Source organism: Rhinatrema bivittatum, chromosome 3 (genome assembly GCF_901001135.1).
Source record: "Rhinatrema bivittatum chromosome 3, aRhiBiv1.1, whole genome shotgun sequence".
NCBI classification, from domain to species: domain Eukaryota; kingdom Metazoa; phylum Chordata; class Amphibia; order Gymnophiona; family Rhinatrematidae; genus Rhinatrema; species Rhinatrema bivittatum.
In genome coordinates this window covers 306,321,323-306,343,694 of record NC_042617.1, presented here as the reverse complement: position 1 = coordinate 306,343,694, position 22,372 = coordinate 306,321,323, and the positions used below count along the sequence as shown (strand labels likewise).

General features: G+C 41.8%; 1 protein-coding gene and 1 long non-coding RNA gene across 2 annotated transcripts in view; one reads left to right on the top strand and one right to left on the bottom strand.

Annotated features, from left to right (window-relative positions):
- Positions 1–22,372, top strand: part of PDE1B (phosphodiesterase 1B) — a 545,540-nt gene that overhangs the window by 190,100 nt on the left and 333,068 nt on the right. The window lies entirely within an intron of this gene.
- Positions 11,341–17,244, bottom strand: LOC115087670. The gene is made up of 4 exons (XR_003855573.1): positions 15,080–17,244; positions 13,248–13,394; positions 13,042–13,160; positions 11,341–11,859 (listed from the first exon to the last, which is right to left on the bottom strand). It is a non-coding gene; the product is annotated as an uncharacterized LOC115087670 (long non-coding RNA).

Genomic DNA, 22,372 nt, shown 5'->3' with positions numbered 1-22,372 from the left:
ATCTGCCCGTTTATGAACAGTGGCAGTAGTAAGACATGACACGGTGTACTGCGGACATCAGCAGCTTCCCTGGTGTAAGAGCTGAAACAAGTTTGCAGAGAGACAGATGGGTGGACATGATCTGCCCCATTAGGCATTCTTTTTTACTGTGTTACTTTCTAACCTGTAATAGAACCGCTAAAAAGGAAAAGTCATGGGGTGAGGGAGTTTTTTTTTTTTTTTTTTTAAACAAAGCACCATTAGCATGCTCTGCCTGCAGACCGTGGTTATAATGTTTTTACCTCTGCTGCGATGAAGATCTTGTGTGTCAGCACTCCTGCTGCATATTTTTACCAAGGCATTATTCTTAGGAAAGGAAGAAGCGATGCTCCGTGAGGCTGTGCATACATCAGCCAGACGAATTACAATCCATGGCATGGGGAGGTTAGGATCTTTTGCAGAGAAATGCTGGAAACCGTGCATGATGATTCTATATGATGCCTCACTTCCAGACTCCATCTAGATTTTCTCCTCCCAAAAAAAAAAAAAAAAAGTAAAATGCAGAGATGTAATAGATCGAGATTGGGCCTGGACTAAAGGGTAATGTTAGAAATTCTGGACAGAGAGTGCCCACAGGGAAGAAAACGATCTCCCTCTTTAAGATTGTCTGTGCTTCAGAATTGCAAGAGCCTTTTGGCCTTAGCTGGAGAGAGGTTTCAGTTAAGTAGATTTGTATCCACGCTTGAAAAGCCTGTAAGTAAAAGGCATTAGGGAATGATCAGTTTCATTTTAGGAAGCCTCATTTACCAGGTAATGGTTGTAAAAGTGTTTTGGCATCTGGGTCCACAGCTATCTTGATTAAAGACTAGAGATGAGAACCAGAAGAGATAGAGACCAGATTTAGCACTCGGTAGAAGAGGACAAGTAAGGTGTTGGAAACTTGTTTATTTTGATCAGATATGAGCAAGGTATAGATTGATCTTCTGTTGCCCTTGTTCAATAATTGTCAGGTTCCCTCCCTGCGGATACTCACGGGATAGGCAGCTGGAGCTAGGAGTCCGGCGGATTGCATACAGGAACAGCAGCGAACATGAGTAGCATGCTGTGGTTGATGGCCAAAGTCTAGAGTCGGGAAGAGTTTCTACAGGAGCAGGCTTATCTGGGAAGCTGGATTGACAAGCCAGAAACTGGAGTTAGAGACAGGGTCACAATGAAGCCGGCTTGAACAAGAAGCTGGACTCAAGGCCAGAAGCTGGATTCAGGAACAAGTTGCACTCTCAAAAGTGGCTTGTTCTGTAGCAAGAATCGGTTCAGCCTTCGGATTGCAGCAAACGGCTTCCTGCCTCCCAGCAACCTCTCTTGGCTGAGCCTCAGCCCGGTTCTGCTGCCCAGGAATATAGACCATAGAGGGCCCTCTAAACCAGACTTATTTCTTACAACTTCTCTTTGCTGCCAGTGGCCAGCTGGTCTGAAGGTTAAGACTCAACTCTTAAAACCCAGAGCTGGCGCTGGGGGCTTCAAGCCCCAGCGGGGTTTTGCCCCGACAGTAATCCAATTGATTATTTTCGTCACATATTTCTTAGAATTAGCAGGAACATGTTTGTAAGAATACTTTTTTGAGGATTTAATGTAATTATGATTGCTAAATCTATTCTTTTATACTAATACTCCACCCTTTTAATATTGTCGTAGGACCGCCCAGCATTGTTTATAGCAAACAGAAATAGTTTCATAAATACAGATTTCAAAATATAGCCAATGAAAAATTCAGTTCATAAGTACATATACAGTATAGTTCAGAGAAAACCAGTGTTAGTGCATGTCGTCTTAAGATTTTTCCATTTTGTAGCCATATAACGACTGGAGTGAGTGCCTAGGGGTGTGAGGGAAGAGTTAGGCATATTATAGATGCACCAGGTAGAAATGGAGAAGGAAACATGACACCCTCTGACTTGAGCAGAGCAACAACAAAAATACTCCCAAGAGATTTTTAGGGAAAGAGATCTTAACCTTCCATTGGAGTTTTAGGAGGGGAAAAAGCTGGGAAACCCGCCCCCCCCCTAGCAAAAATGGTCACCTTAGCTAATCTTCCTCTCAGAAGAGGGGAGAGTTTGTAAACCTAAAAAAAAAATATAACTAGATAAAACTGACAGTCCATAGCCCAAGTGAGGATAAGTGCTTTATTTTACAAATAGCTTGCACTTCATGGCCATCAGGTTGGCTGTGGGGAATTAAAGGAATTGGCCCAGCAGGGGGGGAGAGTACTGTGAGCTAAGAGGAGTGTTTGTAGCTGGTTTGGAAGAGCATCCACAGCATGTGTCCTAGGAGCATTCCTCACTTACGGCTGGCATTAGTTTGAACCTAACAAAATAAGTCCCGGATAGAAAAAAAAAATAATACACACACTAGTTTGAACCTAACATTTTTACTATATGTTGATATTCGATATTATAGTCATAAATTAATTACATCATATAAAATAAAAATAGATAGATCAAAATGGCAGCCATGAAATAGCACTATTCTGACTGCTCTCTGATTTTCCTCATGATCTTCCTTTTGCCTGTTTATGCTAAGTTTCCTTTTTTTTTTCCCCTTTGCATAAAAGGAAAGGCAAGACTTACACGTACCCTTCTGTGTCTGGGACCAATGCTGCCAGTGATTTGATGGATAAGTGGGTGGTCACTGTGCTGCAACCCTGAGAGAGAGAGTGAAATTTAATGTGGATAAGTGCAAGGTGATGCCTATAGGGAAAAATAACCCATGCTATAATTACACGATGTTGGGTTCCATATTAGGTGCTACAACCCAAGAAAGAGATCTAGGTGTCATAGTGGATAACACATTGAAATCGTCAGTTCAGTGTGCTGCGGCAGTCAAAAAAGCAAACAGAATGTTGGGAATTATTAGAAAGGGAATGGTGAATAAAACGGAAAATGTCATAATGCCTCTGTATCGCTCCATGGTGAGACCGCACCTTGAATACTGTGTACAATTCTGGTCGCCGCATCTCAAAAAAGATATAATTGCAATGGAGAAGGTACAGAGAAGGGCTACCAAAATGATAAGGGGAATGGAACAACTCCCCTATGAGGAAAGACTAAAGAGGTTAGGATTTTTCAGCTTGGAGAAGAGACGACTGAGGGGGGATATGATAGAGATGTTTAAAATCATGAGAGGTCTAGAACGGGTAGATGTGAATCAGTTATTTACTCTTTCGGATAGTAGAAAGACTAGGGGGCACTCCATGAAGTTAGCATGGGGCACATTTAAAACTAATCCGAGAAAGTTATTTTTTACTCAACGCACAATTAAACTCTGGAATTTGTTGCCAGAGGATGTGGTTAGTGCAGTTAGTATAGCTGTGTTTAAAAAAGGATTGGATAAGTTCTTGGAGGAGAAGTTCATTACCTGCTATTAAGTTCACTTAGAGAATAGCCACTGCCATTAGCAATGGTAACATGGAATAGCCTTAGTTTTTGGGTACTTGCCAGGTTCTTATAGCCTGGATTGGCCACTGTTGGAAACAGGATGCTGGGCTTGATGGACCCTTGGTCTGACCCAGTATGGCATGTTCTTATGAGTTTTTGGTATTTCTGATGGACCGGATGCTGTTGGCAGATTCCTTGGACAACCTCATGCTGAGCACCGGAGGGTACAAGCTGCCACCAGTTCCTGGCAGTGGAAGCATCACTCTACGACAGTGCCCTGATATGCAGCAGGCAGGGGCAGAAAGGAACCACACTGAGCTGTGTGCCACCAAGAATTCTGCAGCAGGGCAGAAATGGGAGGCCAGTGTGATAGAGAGACTGGTGCCATCCAAGGGAGTCTATGTTAAGGACCTTCTGGAAGTCTGCTGGAGAAGTAATGGAAGCCTTTGGGAAGATCTGAGGAGAAGTGTCTGCAGAAAAAATAAGCCTTTTCAAGTTAGCACTCCTTATCCCACAAACCATTCAAATTGTCTGCCTTGAGAAAATTTAGAAGGCAGTGGTCTATCCTTTGGGGTAATTTGTGGACTTAGTCCCTTGCAAATTATTTATTATGTCCAAGCTTGCTTCAGTTAAACAAGAAATTCAGAGCAATACAGAACATTTCAAATCCCTGGAAAGAAAGATGGAGAAAACAGAATTTTTTTTTTATTATTTAAAACACCTATAAGCCACATTATCCTATGTCCTATGCGGCTTACAGTTTAAAACATTCATAAAATTGCAGATACAGCAGTCGACGTACCCATACAAGTTGCAGATCGAAATCTAATATGATGCTTTCTCTCAGATTAAGGATGATATGGCTATGCTTAAACTGAAGAATCTGGAAAATACAGTTAGGAAAAAGAACTTGTTTTGTCAGGTTCCCCAGTGTTCCAGCAATAACTCCAGGCGATATACTTAAGCGGTAACTGTGAGCTTTCCAATGCTAGCCTGAGAGGGTCTCAGTTTCTGAATGTACCTCAAGGTAGAGTGAACTTCCACCAGCAGGCTCTAGTACGTTTTCTAACCTGCTGCATGGCTTCCGCTTTCGAGAGAAGGCTTGTGTGTTTCCTGTCTTATGTAAACGTGCTTCCTTGCCAGAACTTGGACCAGCACTATGCTAGCGCCTGCCTATGTACTTCCAGTCTTCCTGTAGTGGTCCTGCTGCACCCTGGGTCTCGACCCCTTTGTGGTGACGCCTTTTGACCCTGTCGCATCAAGGGCCTTACAAGTGAATATATTCTGCTGTATTTTCTTTGGGGCTACATTTGTGTTTGGTCTCCCAGCCCCCCAGTACTGGCCCTGTATGGCTAAAGGCCAGGTGGCTGTTTGCACTGGGAGGGCTCACTCTGAAGGTAAGGTGGCTACTACAGGAGAAGTACTGCACCTTCCTTGTTCCAGTACAAGGGGGACTTCATTGAGCAACTTTCCTTACCCCGACCTTGGCTGCCAACCTGCTCACCATCTTCGGGTCCCCTTGTACTGACAAGTATTTTTGCGTCATCTTGTCAACCTTTTTAAGATGTTAGTGCACGCTTTTCCTCCTACCACAAGAGCATGTTACCTACGCTCTCTGAAGAAAAAGGGTGAGGGGTGAGGCAGACACGAGGAAGCCAATATATCTCTCGATAGCCTTAATATTTCAGCATTTTTTGAGAAATCGTAAGAACAATTGATGAGAAGTGCTATGTTGATTGTGAACTTCATACTGGAGCCAGACAGAATGGATCCTGAAGTTGTATTTTCGACATATGAATGGGATCTTTTTGAGCATGAAGCTTCTTATGTTACCAAAATGTTATGAGAGCTACTCAAATGTAGAGACCCTTTGGGATCTCCACTAGATAGCCCTAGTAACAGACCTGGGATAGAGTATAGGAGTGGAGCAAACCACTTGCTACAGCATCCCAGCTGCAGTGATAAGCTATAGCCTACTCGAGGGCAGGCTGTATCAGAGATATAGGTGGCATTTTTAATTAATCAAAGAAGGATCTATATTTTGCCCCTGGTTTCCCTATCCCTGGTGGGCTAGGCCTTACAACCATTGCTAATCAGGATAGGAAAAGAGAGAACCTGCTTTTTCCCTCACATCCAGTGATTTGACTCTGTGTTTTTGGAGTCTGTTCCAAGCTATTTTTGTGAGTTTTGCCCTTTGGTTCAGGAGGACGTTTGCCTGCTACTATGCCTGCCTACCCAATGGTGGGGAAGAAAAAAGTTTTCTCTGTTATTCTATGAGGAACTCTTCCTCAAAAGGAGAACTGTGAGTAAGAGTTGTGTTTTTCATCTGGAGTCTCCCACTGGAGTTTTCATCCTAAGAAAAGAGAATAGTATCTCAGGTATTTTTGAGAAGGGAATTCTGACCATTGTCCACCTGAAATTCTTACTTTTTCATGCCCTGGAGGATGAGAGAGTCCTGGGATCTCAAATACTGAGGGACGCTTACATAGATAAAGAAAGGTTTTGGAAATTTTGAATGTGGACATGGACGCACAGGAATAAATGAGTATGGTGCCAGTTAATTTCATCTGAAGATTTCGTAGCAATATTTTAAGTTGGAGCATTCATCCAGAATGTCCAGCCTGTTTATTCTGGTACCCACGTTTTATCAGGCCTACGCCCTCTGATACAGCACCCGCAGCAAGAGCCGACCTCTGCACCTTGGGCCCTGGAGGTCTCTGATTCCCCTCTTTAGGGGAGAATCCATCCCCAAGGGTTGTTGGACTTGGTGAAGACTTAGTCCTGGGATTAAGTGTGACCCATGTCTTTCTGGGTAATGCCAGAAGAGAGGCTACACAAAGAAGATCCTTTTTGGATCTAAGAAGTAGAAGCAAGCCCTAATTATGTAAATCTTTCTTAAATTTCCCTGTAAATACATAATTACTTGTCAATGTCAACATTTTTTGAGTGACAAACCTGTTAACTTTTGGGGCAGTGCAACTATTTAGAATAGTTAAAGAAGCTAGAGTTCCTTGAATAATATGGATTTTGTTGTTGTGGCTGCTTAATTTGCTGTTTTTCCTTTGTAATTTATTTTGTTCATTTTTATTGAGATTTATATAAGTACAGCGGTCAAACAAAATAACTTTCCATATTTAAGGCCCTGTACATAGAGTTCTAAGTGGATACTTAAGCCCATTAAATCCCAGTTCCAAAGCCCATCTGCCCATTAGAGCCGCCCACCGATATGTACAGCAGGCACAGGAAGAAAAAGACCTTTTGGACTTTCTCCTCTCCATTTTATGTGAACTTGACATATATTGATTGATCTTTTTATTACATAGAAACAGAACATGATGGCAGATAAAGACCATATGGTCCACCCAGTCTGCCCATCCTCAGCTCCTGCTCAGCTTTATATAGTCCCTTCCTCTCCCTCAGAGATCTCCTGTGTTTGTTCAGTGTTTTTTTTGTTTTTTTTTGATACTGTCCTTGTCTCTACCTCCTCTTAGGGAGACTGTTCCATGTCTCTGTAACCCCTGCTTTGGGGTTTTATCTGTGAAGGAGGAGGTCACACTCAGTCCTGGGGCTAAGTCCCTACACACAGTCACAAGTCCAGAACAGCCCTGGGAATATGAATATGAATTCTCTGAGAGGGGAAGGGTAGGTCTGCAGGGCCCAGGGCACAAAAGGGGGAGGGAGAGAGGGGGAAACCTATTTCTGTGGTGATGCTCTGCCCCTGAGCCAAAAACCATGCTGGATCCTCGAGTGGGGTGTTCCAAACATAACGTTTGCTACAGAAAGTCTTCGATGGCCGTCAGCTAGCATTGAATCACATTTTCTCACTGTTACAGCCACAGTTTGCCCACAGTCTCAGTCCTGCTGCTATGAATGGCTGGCACTAGGGTAACCTCTCCTCCCAGGTTTTGGAAGCAAGGATCCTAGTAGAGTTTAGGGGTTTCCTATCTGGAATGGGTCTCCCCTCCCAAGATGGGAAAAAGTGCAAACTGCAAGCCACCCAGTCCTCTGTGCTCCTGGGATAGAGACTCTGATGGGGGGGGGGGGTTCTTCAGATGAACCTCCTGGCACTTAAAACTCTCGTCTCTGATATTACACTGGATCTTTTGGATGGAAAGTGCCAACCATCAGCACTGCAAAGAAAATTCCCTCTCCTGGGCAGGAAGGGTGAGCAAAACTTGCTTCCAAAGCTAGAAAGGATAAAAAGTTTCATCATTTGCGAAAAACACTTCTCTTGTGTTGAGTCACTGCTCTCCATTCACGTTATACGATGGAAGCAGTGGTTCCTCTGTACCCCTGACCTTCCTTGAGAAGAGATGAGCTCTCCGGAGCCAGGAGCAGGAATTCACAAAAGAACAGCTACAAAAACAAAACAAAAAAACCTCTTCAAACTGATGAATCTCTTCTCAAATAATAGCAACTTAGCAAGCCCTTCAAATCGGAGGAATCACTAAAGCACAAAAAAAACCTGCCTCCTCATTAGGCTTAGAGGTCATAGGGCCTAGCCAACAAACACAAGACAATTCCTACTTCTCAGAAAGCAAAAAGAAAGTTCCTCACCAAACTCTATCCTCACCTGCAATTATGCAGACAGGATCTACAACTCCCAGCATCCTCAGAAGAGGGGCTGGTTCAGATTGGCATGCTCCCTCCTCAACTCCATGACCTGTAGTCTAAGCTAGGAGTTTCTACACCTCCATTGCCCTTTAGAGGATGGGAGCCAGTATTGATGTTATGCATGCAGAATCAACTTATTCCCATCACTACGGTGCACCTCCCACACATTTCATTACACCCTTATGACTGTCACAGAAGTGCAGCTGGGAAACTATTGATTTGCTACTTCCGGGAAATCTGTAGCCCTTCTGAACGTATCATACAGATATTTGGAATCTTTTTTTCCCTTTTAGTTGGTTTTCTGATATTCAACATGTAATTTTGTTCAAGATTATTTTCTTGTAAATATCATTTGTAAGGTTGATAAAAAATAAAAAATGTTTAGGTAAGGCTGTCATGTCATCTCAGGATTTAGCTTTCTGGTGCCACCAGAAGTCTTAACTACATTGCTTTGTAATTTAGTTGTGTGTTTTGTAGGGATGGTACATGGCACCTTGCCATATGTTAAATAAAGAACGTGTTAAATATTTGCAAGTACTCCAGCGTGGAGTAAGGTATTACTTAAATACCTGCTGGTAATTTTTTAAGAAAGAATTGCTTACTAATAGGTTGCATACAGCACATCTGGATTTTTATGTAATAAAATTGTGGGCTTTCAGAGACGATGCTGTAAGATATGTAGTTATACTTTTATCAATGAACAGTTTGTCAGATGACTAATTTGGTTAGCTCGGTGAGGGCATTTATAAATTGTAGAGCTCCCCATTGTAGTGTATTTAATTTATTGTGAATGTCGAAAATGATATGTTGGGAGGACCATTAAAACAGTAAATTAAGGATAGATAATTAGCAGTAAGTTATCCAGTGGCAGTGCATGCAATTACATGTCCTTACATTGTATTGGCCTTGAAGATAAAGCCTTTACGGGAGGGAAGGGAAGAGATTAAGACAGATTCTTTACACATGTTTAAATAAGTTCATTCCGTGATGAAGTTCCTCATATGAACTGTTGTGATGAATTGAATCTTTTAATATCATGAATATCTTTACAGACTAAAAATATAAAAAAGGTATTAAATACAAAACATCACTTGGCATTAATAAAAGCATATTTTCAGGGCTATTGAATTAGTGTGAGGAAATTCATGGATTTTGAACAAGCATCACACCCATTTGTATTTAGTTAGATTTGTTTTAAATGATTTGTAATAATTGATGATGTTGTGCATAAGCAATCGGTTCTCTGTAGGTCCTATGCTTGAGAGAGCTCTTTTTGCATGAAATGCAGGCAGGCAGTGCTGATTTTCTTGGACTGCTGTGACGAGTTGAGTTTTATACATTTTGTGTGTGTGTATGTGAGATCCACAGAAATGTAGAATATGACCGCAAATAAGGACTGCTAGGCCCACCTAGTCTGCCCGGTTAACTTCCTGGACGCAGTGCCTCAGTTATTCTTAACTTCTGCATAAGAGGAATCCTAGTCTAGGCAATCCCCAAGGCTTTCTTGAAATCTGTTACTCAGACACCTTCAATGGAAGGCTGCTCCATGCATCCACCACCTTTCTTTTTGTGAAGAAAGAGAGACTTTTAAAAACTATACAGCTCTAATGCATTCTGCTTTGTATTTTTTTTTTAATGTTGTAGGTTTTCCCCGCGTTGACCATGCAATTATTTTCCATGCAGGTGTGTTTAAAGATAATAGAAACACTACGCACCCAGGACAGTTCTTCTGAGATGATCTCAGCAGCACCAGCAATGAAATAAGCAGTGCCACAACAGCACAAGAGGCCTCAGAGTGATCATATCTGATGAGAAAAGGCGGGGGGCAGAGGAATGCTAGGGTGGAGTGGGAGAGGTATAACAAATACAGCAGGAAAAGGAGAGGCTAGCGCCTCCGCACAGGTCGACGGCGAGACCTCATCTGGAGTACTGTGTCCAGTTCTGGTGATCGTATTGCTGAAAGGTTATAAAGTAGAGGAGGACCAGAGAAAAAGGCTACTAAAATAGTGCAAGGTATGAGATGAGGAGAGCAGCGGCAGACTACGACACGCATGTTCAAATACCCTCACGGCGTCAATAATGCACAAGAAGGTAAAAACATTTTTTTCAGTGAAGAAAAAGTTCTAGAGCAAGAACTCACATTTAGAAAATATTTTGGTCTTTCATATACAGAAAATTGGAAATTTGGTCTTTTAGCCTTTTTGACTAATTTTTATTGCGCATAATATTTTTTACAAACAATTTTAAAATCTATGTGTCTGCTTTTGTTTTATCAAGAAGGTGAATTTTGTGTACAGACTCTTCAAGGTCTGGGTTTTTAAAAAGGGAAAAAAAACCCTCTTGGTCATACAATCCATTTTTGGCATTTTCATTATTTTTTCCTAAGTATGTTGCTTGAAATGAGTCTCCCCACACCAAACACATCCTATGCAACACCATCCTCCCCATCTCTCTGTGCCCTGTCATCAGTGTAATCCTTTCAGTCTTTGTGTTGAAATTAGAAAAATAATCCTGTATACAGTTTGCAGTGAACTGGATACCTAGTATTCTGTAAAAATAGAGGCCCACAGGAAATCCTGCTGCATATTCTACTCCATGAAGCTAGTAATTTCCAGCTGGAAATAATATTTTGCCCTGTGCTTAACACCTGCCTGCCAGATGTTAGATGTTTTGGCATAAACTGGAAGAAGTAAGCATGAAAATTTTTTTTTCTCATCCTTCTCTCTTTAGTTTTTAATATTCAGGGGTCCTTGATTTTTCTCATTCTCGCTACAAAATAAATCTTAATAATAATAATAATTTTAGCTGAATGATCAGATTTTTCTCTCACTGCTCAATTTCAGAACTCCAAAATATCCTTTTTTAGGGCTTTCCAGCTGTAGATTAGTATCTAATGCTGATTTACAAATAACCAGCTAATAACAATGAGCAAAAATTTGGTAACTAGTTGTGTATTGCTTAGTGGTTATGATATAGTCCATGAGTGCGCCAAGGAGTTGAATTCAAACAAACCAGTTGTGAAGGTGTTATGGTTTTGAGGAGTGGATTCTTGGGTACTGCGGTGATGACCACTGCCATGGGGAGGATCCCCGTGAGGAACCGCAGTTGTGCTGGCTCAATAAGAAATACACAGATTTCCCTCTTCCACACAGCTAACTTTTCCTCTTAATCAGTATTCAGGCAAAGATCTTTTAAGTTTGAAATTATTTATTGTACAGATAATTTTCCATCACTTACAATTGTTGCTTCCAAACGTATATATATGCCCCAGGCAGAGATCTTTGTAGCTGGAGATAGGCAGGAGAAGGGAGATGTAATTTCTTGGGATTCAGGGTGAGAAGGCAAGGGGTTCTGAAGCTGATTAGTCTTTAGAATTAAAGCGATGAGAAGAAATGTAAAAAAGCTAATTGTATTACAGAGGCTGCAGGTACTTCTAGCCTTTAGGCAGCATGCTTGAGACTGACCAACAGTCTTGGAGAGTGATTACAGGAAACAACCCAGCAAGCTGGGGCTAGTGGGCGAGATCCCATGGTAGTGAGCCTAGGATCCATGTGACGCAGGGGGGGGCATGAAGGGCAGTTCCTTGAGCCAATAAGGCACTTAAGAAAACTCAAGTTAGATTGAGAGGGCATGCAGACCCTTCACAATGAGAGAAGCAGTGGGGAGGGGGTTTCTCTTAAAGGCAAAACTCCCCTTAAAGGCAGGGCTCACAGGCTTTTATCATGGGTTACAAATAAGGCCCTCAGGAAAATCATGGTGAACACAGTCGCTGTTGCCGTTCAGGGGACGCCGGAGAGAGCGGCATGAAGACGCGGCAGCAGCCATCTTCCCAAGGCTTGAGGAGAGAGAAGGAAGAAAGGTGAGGCACAAAGGTCGAAGCCGTCTGAGACAGACGGACGCAACAGAAGGCCTAATGTCATTTCAGCATTATAAGGAACATCACAGAGTATTCATAACTGGAATAACTTTCTCAAGAAGAGAGAAATGGGGCAATGACAAAATGTTAATAGTCAGGGCCCCTGATCTCCTTATGCCACAGTGTGGGCCACAAAATTCAGCCCCGCTATATTGGCCAGTCCTAGCCAAATTGTCATTAGAGACCGGGCACGCTCTCAAAACAAAAACATTAAGTGGCAATGGATGGTGCATTTCTCCTACATCCCCCGCTGTCCCGAAAGGGAAATGCTGGTGGCAGTGGGATGGTGCAATCTAATCCTCCCACCCCCCCCACCCACCCCCCACACACAATTTTTTCACTCACCGCTCCCACAGTGAAACAAGAGGAGGACAACAGCCTTGCAGCATCCCGGATGTGTTCTCTTTTTCTTCCTCCCCTGCCAGGCCTGAGCATCACGCTCTGGTCCAGCATGGGAGAAGGAAAAACAACTGCCCGAGAGGCTGCAAAGCTACCCATCCTCCTCTTCCTGTTTCTCTGCAGGAGAGATGAGCAGAGGGACCACGAGGGGGTGGGGGGAGAGAATGGATTTGGGAATTGTGGGGGGAAGGGAATAAACTGGGGATTGAGAACCAGAGTGAGTGAAGGGTTCATGGGGGGGGAGGAAGGGAAGCAGTGCAAGTGCGGGGTTTGTGGGGGGAGGGGTTCTTTGGGGAAGGAAGCAGTAAAGCAGTATGAGGGGGGTTAGTGGAAGGAGAAGGGAGTGAGCCAGGGGTTTGTGGGGGAGCAGGGAGTGTGAGTGAGGGGCTTTGGAAGTCTGAATAAGGGTTAGGAAAACGGACGCTCAATTAACGCATGTCTGTTTTCCTAACCTGTGGCTGTGCATCCATTTTCCTAACCTGCACTGACAGCCACCTCTCCCAGGTGTCCGAAGCTGAGGAGGCGCTAGGGATGCCCAGTTTCCCCATGCACCTCCTTTTTACTGTGGCAGCCCATTTAAATATTAAATCGGGCGCCCGGTAGAGGTGGATTGGCGCGCGTTAAGAGAGCAGGTGCTCGATCATTAGCGCTCGTTTAACCAGCGCCCATATTGCATCGGCCTGAAAGTCGTGCAGCGCTCACCTTTTCGTGCTGTCTTAATCTGTCGTGCATGTTGAGCGGGTACAGCATGGAAACTCAACACGCTTTTCTTTTTTTCTGGTTGTCGTCGCCCCATTGCGATTTTGTTGTAGGTCTCTGGGCTGCAATTTTTTACATTTTTTTATTTTTTTGTCCTAATAATTTGGCCACAAAACATATTGTCAAGGAAACCAAGAAATATATCTTACTGGAAGAGTTCTCCAGAGAGCATGCAAGATACTGAGGGATTAGGAGGCAAGAGGATGGTGGGAGATTCCGGGTGATAGATTCATAGTCCGCAGAGGATGAAGGATGGATGTCCGCTGTGTGACAGGAATTCTTACAATGTCTGTGTCCTGCTGACAGAAAACAATGGTTTAGTTAGCAATGCTTTTTGATATTACAGCAGGTCTGTTGTGCCTGGTAGGGCCTTCATTATTCACCATCTATTATCAGTGTGGCTCTTGTATTAGAATGTAAATTAGTTTGCAATTCCTACCTATGATGTCACATTAGAGCTAGGTTTCTGGAGATGTGAAAGGTGAAGGTAGTATGTGCTGGGAATCACTTTCCCAGCCTTGGGGAGCATTGGGGTCGCTGTTCCAAGGTGGGAGATTAAGTTTCTGGGTCAGTACTGGGCCAAGAATACTCCCAGAATAAAAAATAACAAAACAATGTCCAGACAGAAGGTGTGCTCCAAAATAAAAATAGTTTACTGTAAAGATGATCAACCACAATTTACAGTTCTTTTTTTAAATATATTTTTATTAGTGAGTTAATATAAACCACACAATGTAATAGCATATGCAATCCAAATAACAAAACATATCAACACAACAAAACATCCAGATAAAATTACAGTGGCAACCCACTTTTTGTTATATATTTTAAACCCCAAACAATAGTTTCCACTTCCCACCCCAGCAAACACCCATTCATACAACCATTCAACCAAGCATCTCTCAAAAACCATTCACTTCCACTACAATAAACCTTTCATTCGTTCCCACAATAGAAAGTAGTTTTTTGTCTCAGAATTAATTTATAACTTTGCATTTTTCTGTTTGAAAAGTTCCATCACAGCAAAGGTTCTCATTTCACTTTTCCAAAGATTTACAGAAGATAAATCATTTGAATTCCAACATAATACCACTCTTTTTTTTGCAATTGTGAAAGCTATACTTAATAGTTTCCTTCCCCCTGCTGGAAGTTGCATTCGTCATCAAACACCAGCAAGTAAATCATCCTTCTGTTCCATTGAATCGAATTATGAAACAGGGTATTTAAAATTTCCAAAATCTGCTTCCAATAAGGCTGCAACCTTGGACTTTCAGTGAGCATGTGACATAAGGTTTCACTTTGAAATTTACATTTAATGCATATCCCAGAAGCCCACAAATGCATTTTTGTACCCCTTTCTCTAGTTAAATAACTTCTATGCAATATTTTAAAATGAATTTCCCTCAAATTCACAGGCTGCAAATATTTGTAAAACGCAACAAAAGCTGTTCTCAGCCTACCCACCTCCAGAGAGACATCGAAGTCCCATCCCCAAATTTCAGCCAAAGTGGCTAAATAAACAATATCATCCTGCAAATTAATGATACATCCAAATACGTATTCTATTGAATTTCAGCACCGTTTCCAGGAAAGTTTAATCTGCTTCCCACAGAGTAGTATTTTGTAAATCACCTTTATTTCTGTTTAAGCAATAGTTTCTAACCTGAAAAAAAGTGAAGAAGTCTTTATGTGTTATTGACCATTGCTCCTGCAGTGATTGAAAGGAATGTAACTGGTTTGGCTCAGAATGCACAAATTGTCCCAAGTAATATAAACCCTTTTCTTTCCAAAGTGGAAAAATATTATTCACCAGTCCCCCTGGGAAATCAGGGTTTCTGACCAATGACAGAAACTGTGAAATGGTCCCACTTTGCTGATGTACATGTTTCTACCATCTCCAGGCATTCCTAAATAACGGGAACCAAAACCCCCCATTAGCCAACAAAGGAAGCTTTTTTTCTAGAAAAATATATTATATTACCTGGATGACAGAGCTTAGCCATTTCTTCTAAGAGATTGTCTGAATCAAATTTATGATGACGTGAAACCCAGTCCTGGAAATAACACATCAATACATTATACACTCTCAGATCAGGTAATGCTAGCCTTCCATGGTCTTTATTATGAGTTGATGCCACATATCGTATTCTAGCTCTCTGAATATGCCAAATAAACCTAGTTAACAAAGATCTAACTTTTTGGATATCTTTCTGCCTAATCCACATAGGCAACATTTGCAAACTGTAAAGTATTTTTGGCAGTATCACCATTTTTACCACAGCACATCTGCCCATCAACGAGAGTGGATAGACCATCTATTTATCGAGTAGTCCCACAATGTTATCTAATACTGCAGAAATATTATGCGCATACAGCTCACTGCCGGAATGCGCCAATCAAATGCCTAAATACTTCATAGATGTTAAGTTTGAAGTTAATGGAAATAACCTGTCCCAGTCATCCCTCAGATATCTTAATAGGAAAGGCTTCTGATTTACCATAGTTGATTTTAATCCTGAAAAAAGATCCAAAATTCTCAGTTTCAGCAATTATGTCACTCAGAAACTCTCTGGGATTGCCAATATATAATAACATGTCATCCGCAAAAAGGCTTAACTTTATAGATTTCCTACTAACATAAAAAACCCCTTAAACCTATCCATATTACATAATTTATTAGCGATTGGTTCCAAGGACAAGATGGTCAACATCTGTGATAAGGGACATCCCTAACTGGTAACCTGATATAATTGGAAACACTCAGACAAGGCTCTATTTATCCTGATTTGAGCCATGGGATTAGCATATAATAACTAAACCCAACTCAAAAAATGCTCTCCAAAAGCACACTTTTCCAAGATCCACCAGAGGTATGTCCATTCCACTTCTGCCAAACGCTTTCTCTGAAACTAGGCTGACCAACATTCCCTCGTCATTCCAATCATCCTGACCTTGAATTGCCAAAATTGTCATTAAAAGATTAGAAGACGAAAAACCTGACTAATCCAAAGACACTATAGTTTGTATGACTCTATTAACCCGGTTCTCTAGAATCACTGCTAGAATTTTTATGTCTTAAGCACAACATGGGCCGATATGATTCTGGGAATAACTGATCCTTATCCGATTTGGGAATTGAAGTAATCCATGCCAAATTTTGTCCTGCCTCAAAATTTCCTGTCTCCCTAGCTTGATTCAGCATTGCTTGAAGAGGTTGTACTACATCATCACACAAGGTTCTACAGAATTCTGGTCCATATCCAACTGGCCCAGTTGCCTTTCCCAATTTTAACTGTTTAATCCTCATTTAATCTCCACCTCTTGAATTGAGGAATTGACAGCTTCTCTTGAGCAGTTGTTAAACAGGGGAAAATCAGGTCTCCAAAAACTCCTGAGGTGAGATCTCTGCAGACTGATATCCAGATTATAACTTCTTATAATATCTCTCAAACATTTTCAAAATGCCATTAGTATTATTTGCCCATTCCCCATTGTAAGATAGTCTGGTGATCCCATTCCTAGGAGCATGACTTTTAAGTAATTTCACCAATTTGCCTGATTTATTGCCCCATTGAACAATTTATATTTGTAACATAAAAGGATTAGTGTGAGCTTTCTGTTCTAACAAAACATTCAGTTCTGCCCGTAAAATTTCCATTACATGTTTAGCCTAGGGTCCATGAAACTTACGTGCTTCCTTTTGAGTTGCATCATTTTATGTGAAAGTTCCAAGATAGCAGCATTGCATTTTTTGGCCTTGCTAATTTGAAATGCAATAATATGCCCTTGGAGGACAGCCTTTGCTGCATACCAGTACATCATTGCATCAATATCTAGAATATCATTCTCTTTCCACCTGTCTCTAAGAAATTTTATAAACTCCTTGTCATGGAATTAAAAAGGTGACCTCTTCCATCCCGTTCTCCCAGTCCCTTTATTTGTCAGTTGTACTTGGGTCGAGATAATCGAATGATCTGAGTAGGGCTCATCAACTATATCATTGGTTACTATATTATCAAACCACTCTTGTAAAAATAAAAATGTAATCCAATCGGGAGTATACATGGTACATATGGGAATAAAAGGAGAATTCCGTATCATTTACATATAAATATCTCCAACAATCCAAAAGATGAAGTTCCTGTGACAAAAATCCCGCACCAATATCTGATATTTTTTGGGAGTTTTTGCTGGCATACAATTCACTACTGGATTATCCGTAATATTTAGATCCCCCCCCCAATAATATATTTATAGTCTGACCAAACAGATTTTAAGACGTCATAAAAGAGAAAAACTTATGAGAATACCCATTAGGGGTGTACATATTTGCCAATAATAATGTGATGCTATACAAAGATACCAGGACTATAATGAGCCTGCCATTGACATCCACAATTTGATTTTCCAATTAAAATGGTAATGCTTTGTGAATTAAAATTGCCACTCCCCTTTTGCCGAGCAGAGAAGACTGAAAAGAGGCACTGAGTAATTTACTGTGCTCCTTATCATCCAAGTGAGTCTCCTAGAGAAATGCGATTATCAGCCTGCCTCTTCTGCAGCCCAGCCAGAGCCTTTTTTTCCTTTTAATAGGAGAGTGAAGGCCATCCATATTTAAGGAACAGACCTTAACTGTCATTTTAATAGCCTTAACAGTTTACGTTATTTAGCAGATTAATATTACAATCCGTCAGTGGGAAGGCTCTCCAGCCTAAGCCCCCCCCCACCATTTCTGAGTGGGTTGCCAACTGGCTCTAGATTTTCAGGACAGGTAGATCCATTCCTGGTTTCACCCCACTGCATGCAGGGACTTGTAGTTATTTTCCTGTTGAAATCCATAAGAAAACTAAGACTACAAGTCCCTGCATGCAGTGGGGTGAAACCAGGACTGCATCTACCTGTCCTGAAAATCTGGAGCCAGTTGGCAATCCTAGTATGTATCCACTATGTAAGTAATCAATGCCTTGTTACTTTATCATTCACCTTGGGCCGACCTTTAAGGAAAGGAGGAATATCAAATGCTTATAAATAAATACATATTTTCTGTTCAAAATGGATTCTAATTCCCTTCATACCTATAATAGGTCAGAAAGAAACAGACACCCTTGGGAGTAGAAAGCATTCCTTTGGATTTTGGTGTCTGATTTGTCAGGGCCGGTGCTAGCTTTTTTTGTGCCCTGTGTGAAAAATTACTGTGCTGAGTACCCCCCCCCCCCCCCCCCCCCCGTCTATCCCGGGCCCATCAAATAAAGACCAGCTCCATCTTGCAATCTGTTTTTAAAAATGGACACCTGCCTCCTCCCCAAACAGAACCCATGGATAGAGAAGGGTATGAGGTACCCTAGGCAAACCTTACAGCCTTGCACACATGCCACTCCCACCACTCTCCCACCCCTATGCATTTATAACAAATTTTACATGAAAAAATACATTCAAAATTTCAGTCATCTGAGGAAATAATATTTACAACATGCATATTATATTTACATGCACTCCTATGGTGTGAACTAGAAAACTGCAAAAAAAGACCCTTGGAACTCCTATGGAATTAGACGTTTTGCATTGCATGTTGGGTGTGAGCTTGGCCCTCACAAAAACCATGAATAAACAGAATTACCATTACAATATAGTAAATCTCCCATACAAAAGCAACCTCAACAACCTTATATATGAAAAGGCAATACTGCACATATTACACTAGGCCCTAGAACACCATTAAAAGCTCTTATTAGGAAACCAGGCTGCTATAGATTCCTACACAGAAATTAATTGCCAGCAAAATCTCACCTCAGACACATAGCCAGAACACAGAGAGACCCTGAGCAAATACAGAATAAAGAGATCAGAAAGTATAAACAGAATTGTGCTGAGAAGAACTGAACTGGAACCCACAACAAGCCAGCCTCTGTATGCAGAGCAACAATGGAAAAAATACAGAAACATTACCATTCTTCATAAAACATAAATAATAAAACTAAGAAATATAAAACATTAATCATAATAGTACAATCATATTCATAAAAAGAATATTTCAAACCAGTTAATGAATAGAATATCCAAAATTTCCCAAACATCAATAAAATATTTCAAAACATCTGAGTAAAAAAAAATCCAATAATTAAAAAATGTTCTATTCCCTCCAAAAAATTTAGTATTTTGAAAGAGTAGAACCATCAGTTACACCCAATAATTAGAACTAATAAGGATGTAAAAATCTTCTGCTCTCCCTACCTGTGATCTTCTGATTTCCAGTATGAGATTGTTGTGGATTGGGGGAGGTAGGGCCGCATAAATTGTATCTTCTCTCTCACCCGCACAATAACACATTCATTCCCTCACACACTCCCTTTCTCTCCCTCACAGATACATTTTGTGTGTGTGTATATGTCTGTGAGAGCCTATATGTGACACATGGACTCTCACAAGCACACAGACATACACACACATGCATACAAACACCGGCTCTCACACACACAAACAATCTCACACACATACACACATGGCCTCCTGTTGTCATTGGGCCTTGTTGGGATGAGCTCCACTATGGCCCCATGGACCTCCTGTGGCTTTAGGCCATGGTGGGATGAGCTCCACCAGGGCCTCACAGGCCTCCTGTTTTCAGGCTGTGGTGGGATGAGCTCCACCATGGTCCTCTGGGTCTCTTGTTGTCTTTGGGCCATGGCAGGTTGAACTCCACCGTGGCTCCATAGGCCTTCTGTTGTCTTCAAGCTGTGGTGGAATGAGCTTCTCCATGACCTACTGACCTTCCTGTTTTGCAGGGGTGGGAGGTGGGCTGTGCGCAGAAGTCCCCGGCCTCTCATTTTCAGCTGCCAGTGGGTTGAGTGCCGGCAGCCTGCAGAATCAATCCTTTAGTTGCTGGCAGGTTGAGCGCTGGTGGCCTGCAGCCTCTCTTCTCCTTCAGCCACCTGTGGGTTAAGCTCTGCCAGCGGCCCCGCGGCCTCTCTTGCTACTGCCGGCCCACTGCTCCCCCCACCTCCCCTCCTCGGGTGTGCCGCCCCATGTAACTGCATGGTATGCACATCTAGTCACGCCAGGCCTGTGGTTTGTATACTAGTTGCCAAATTAGTAAAGAATGACGTTAAAATCCAGTCACACATGAGTAAAGTGAGGCCAAATCACTTGTTAGGCGCTTTGACTAAGCAACTTCATCATAAATGTTTGCTAGTTGAGTAACTACAGGACAACTGTTGGGACAGTGCACAACCAGCGGGCCCACCCTGCTACCACAGAAAAGAGAAGTAATTCCTGTGCCCTTTCAAAGCTGGAAATGCTGGCCAGGGTGCCAATTAGTGTCACTTGTGATAATAACTGTTGAATGCTTGTGAGTAATTAAGAGGCTAGCCCCCCTGCCTTGCTAGCTGGCAGGAATGGAGGCAGCTGGTATTTCAGCTCTGGAACTTCTCAGCTGGAAAGGAATTAACCCATGGTTGCTTCAGCCTACAGAAATGAAAGAACAGCAAAAGTCAATATATGCCGACAGTTTTCACATCTCTCTGTAAATACCAATTTATGTAACATTAAAGCACTAGTTTTCCTAAAAAAAATAAAATAAAAAATCACCTGGTTTTGGCTATTTCTATGTTCTGCAAGTCATATTCATGTCTTTTTTTTTTTTATCATCTAAAATATTTTATTTCCAATGCTGTAATTTATGTTTGGAAGACTTGCTGTCTCCTCCTCTGAGGTTTCTAGTACTACTGCTCCTACCATTACTTGTAATACTACTATTAATACTACTACTACTATTTTTTTTTTAGTGTTACTAGATGTTTGCTGCATTGTATAAATATGCATATGAGACAGTCCCTTCTCCATAGAGCTTACAGTCTGTTCAAGACAGACAAACAGGACAAATAAGAGACTTAGGGAGTTTCAGTTAGCATGGAAAATAGTTAAAACTAGCAAAGGTCTGATAAAAAGAACCAGGGGTTAAGATTTCAGAGCTGCCTCAAAAGACAGGGGGAGCTTCAGGCTGGATTTGAAGAAGGTCAGGAAGGGAACCTGATGTACTGACTCAGGAAGTCTGTTCCAGGTGCATTGTGCTGCCGGGTGGAAAGCATGGCATCAGGAACTGGCGATGGAGGAGAAGGGCATAGATGAGTGACCTGCCCAATGAATGGAGTCTGCAAGAAGGGGTGTGCAGGGAATGATAGGAGAGGAAAAGTAGTGAGGAGCTACAGGAGGCAAGAAGATGATCTTGAGCTGTTTGCGGGAATGGATAGGGAGCCAATGTAATGAAACGAAAAAGAGGGGGGTTCTATGGGTGCAGTGCTATTGGCGGATGAGAAATCGTGCAGTTGAATTTTTAATAGATTGTAATGGGGGGAGAGAGACTGTTCACTGGGGAGATCTGTGAAGAGCAGGTTGCAGTAGTCCAAGCGGAAGGAATGAGAGTGTGGATAAGAATGGTAGTGTGTTCAGAAAGGAAGGGACTGATTTTGGTGGTAGAGAAAGAAATGACACTTTTTAGCAGTGTTTCAGATGTGTATAGAGAGAGAAAGAGGCGTCAAAGAAGGCACCTAGCTTTAATGGCTAGCAGCTGGCCTATATGTAAGGCTTCTGTTTTTAGGTTTTAACCAATAAACAGAGTGGCTGCCCCCACTACTCGGACAATAACTGACTCCCCTATATTTTTTCAGTAGGCTGGACGCCACAGCCCAGGAAATGGATTGGGGGTTAGGCCTTCCACCATTGGCAAATGTTATATCGTGGCCTATGAGATTCCACTGTATTTTACTGAGCTTCTGTATTTGTTGACAGCATTGTAGGTTGCATACTGAGTCTCTCTGGTATGCAAATTTATCTCATGCATATTCATTATGGATATCCTGAAAACCCGACTGGTGGGGAGGGTCCCCAGGACAGGTTTGGGAAGTCCTGCCTTATTGACTTGAAGTAGTTGATATCCCACAAAGGGAAATCAGCTCCGCATCTCTTCCAAAATATGATGCTGTGTTGGGAGAATGTTGCTACATCTGCTGACTTTCAGCAGATGTAGCAACTTCCATTGAGCCCTGGGCACCTCCTCGCTCCCGAGTCCTGCTCTTGAACTGTCCCTTTCTTTAAAGGCCCATAGTGACAAGATATATAGGGACCTTCATTTTTCAGTTTTTATTCTATTTTGCCTGTAAATTTCATTGTTGTCACAAAAAAAAAAAAAAAAAAGGAGACAATTCAGTGGAAAAGTCCATTTTTCTACTGATTTCTTTTTTGTTGTAAAAAGTGAAATTTCCAGGCAAAATAAAATGAAGGT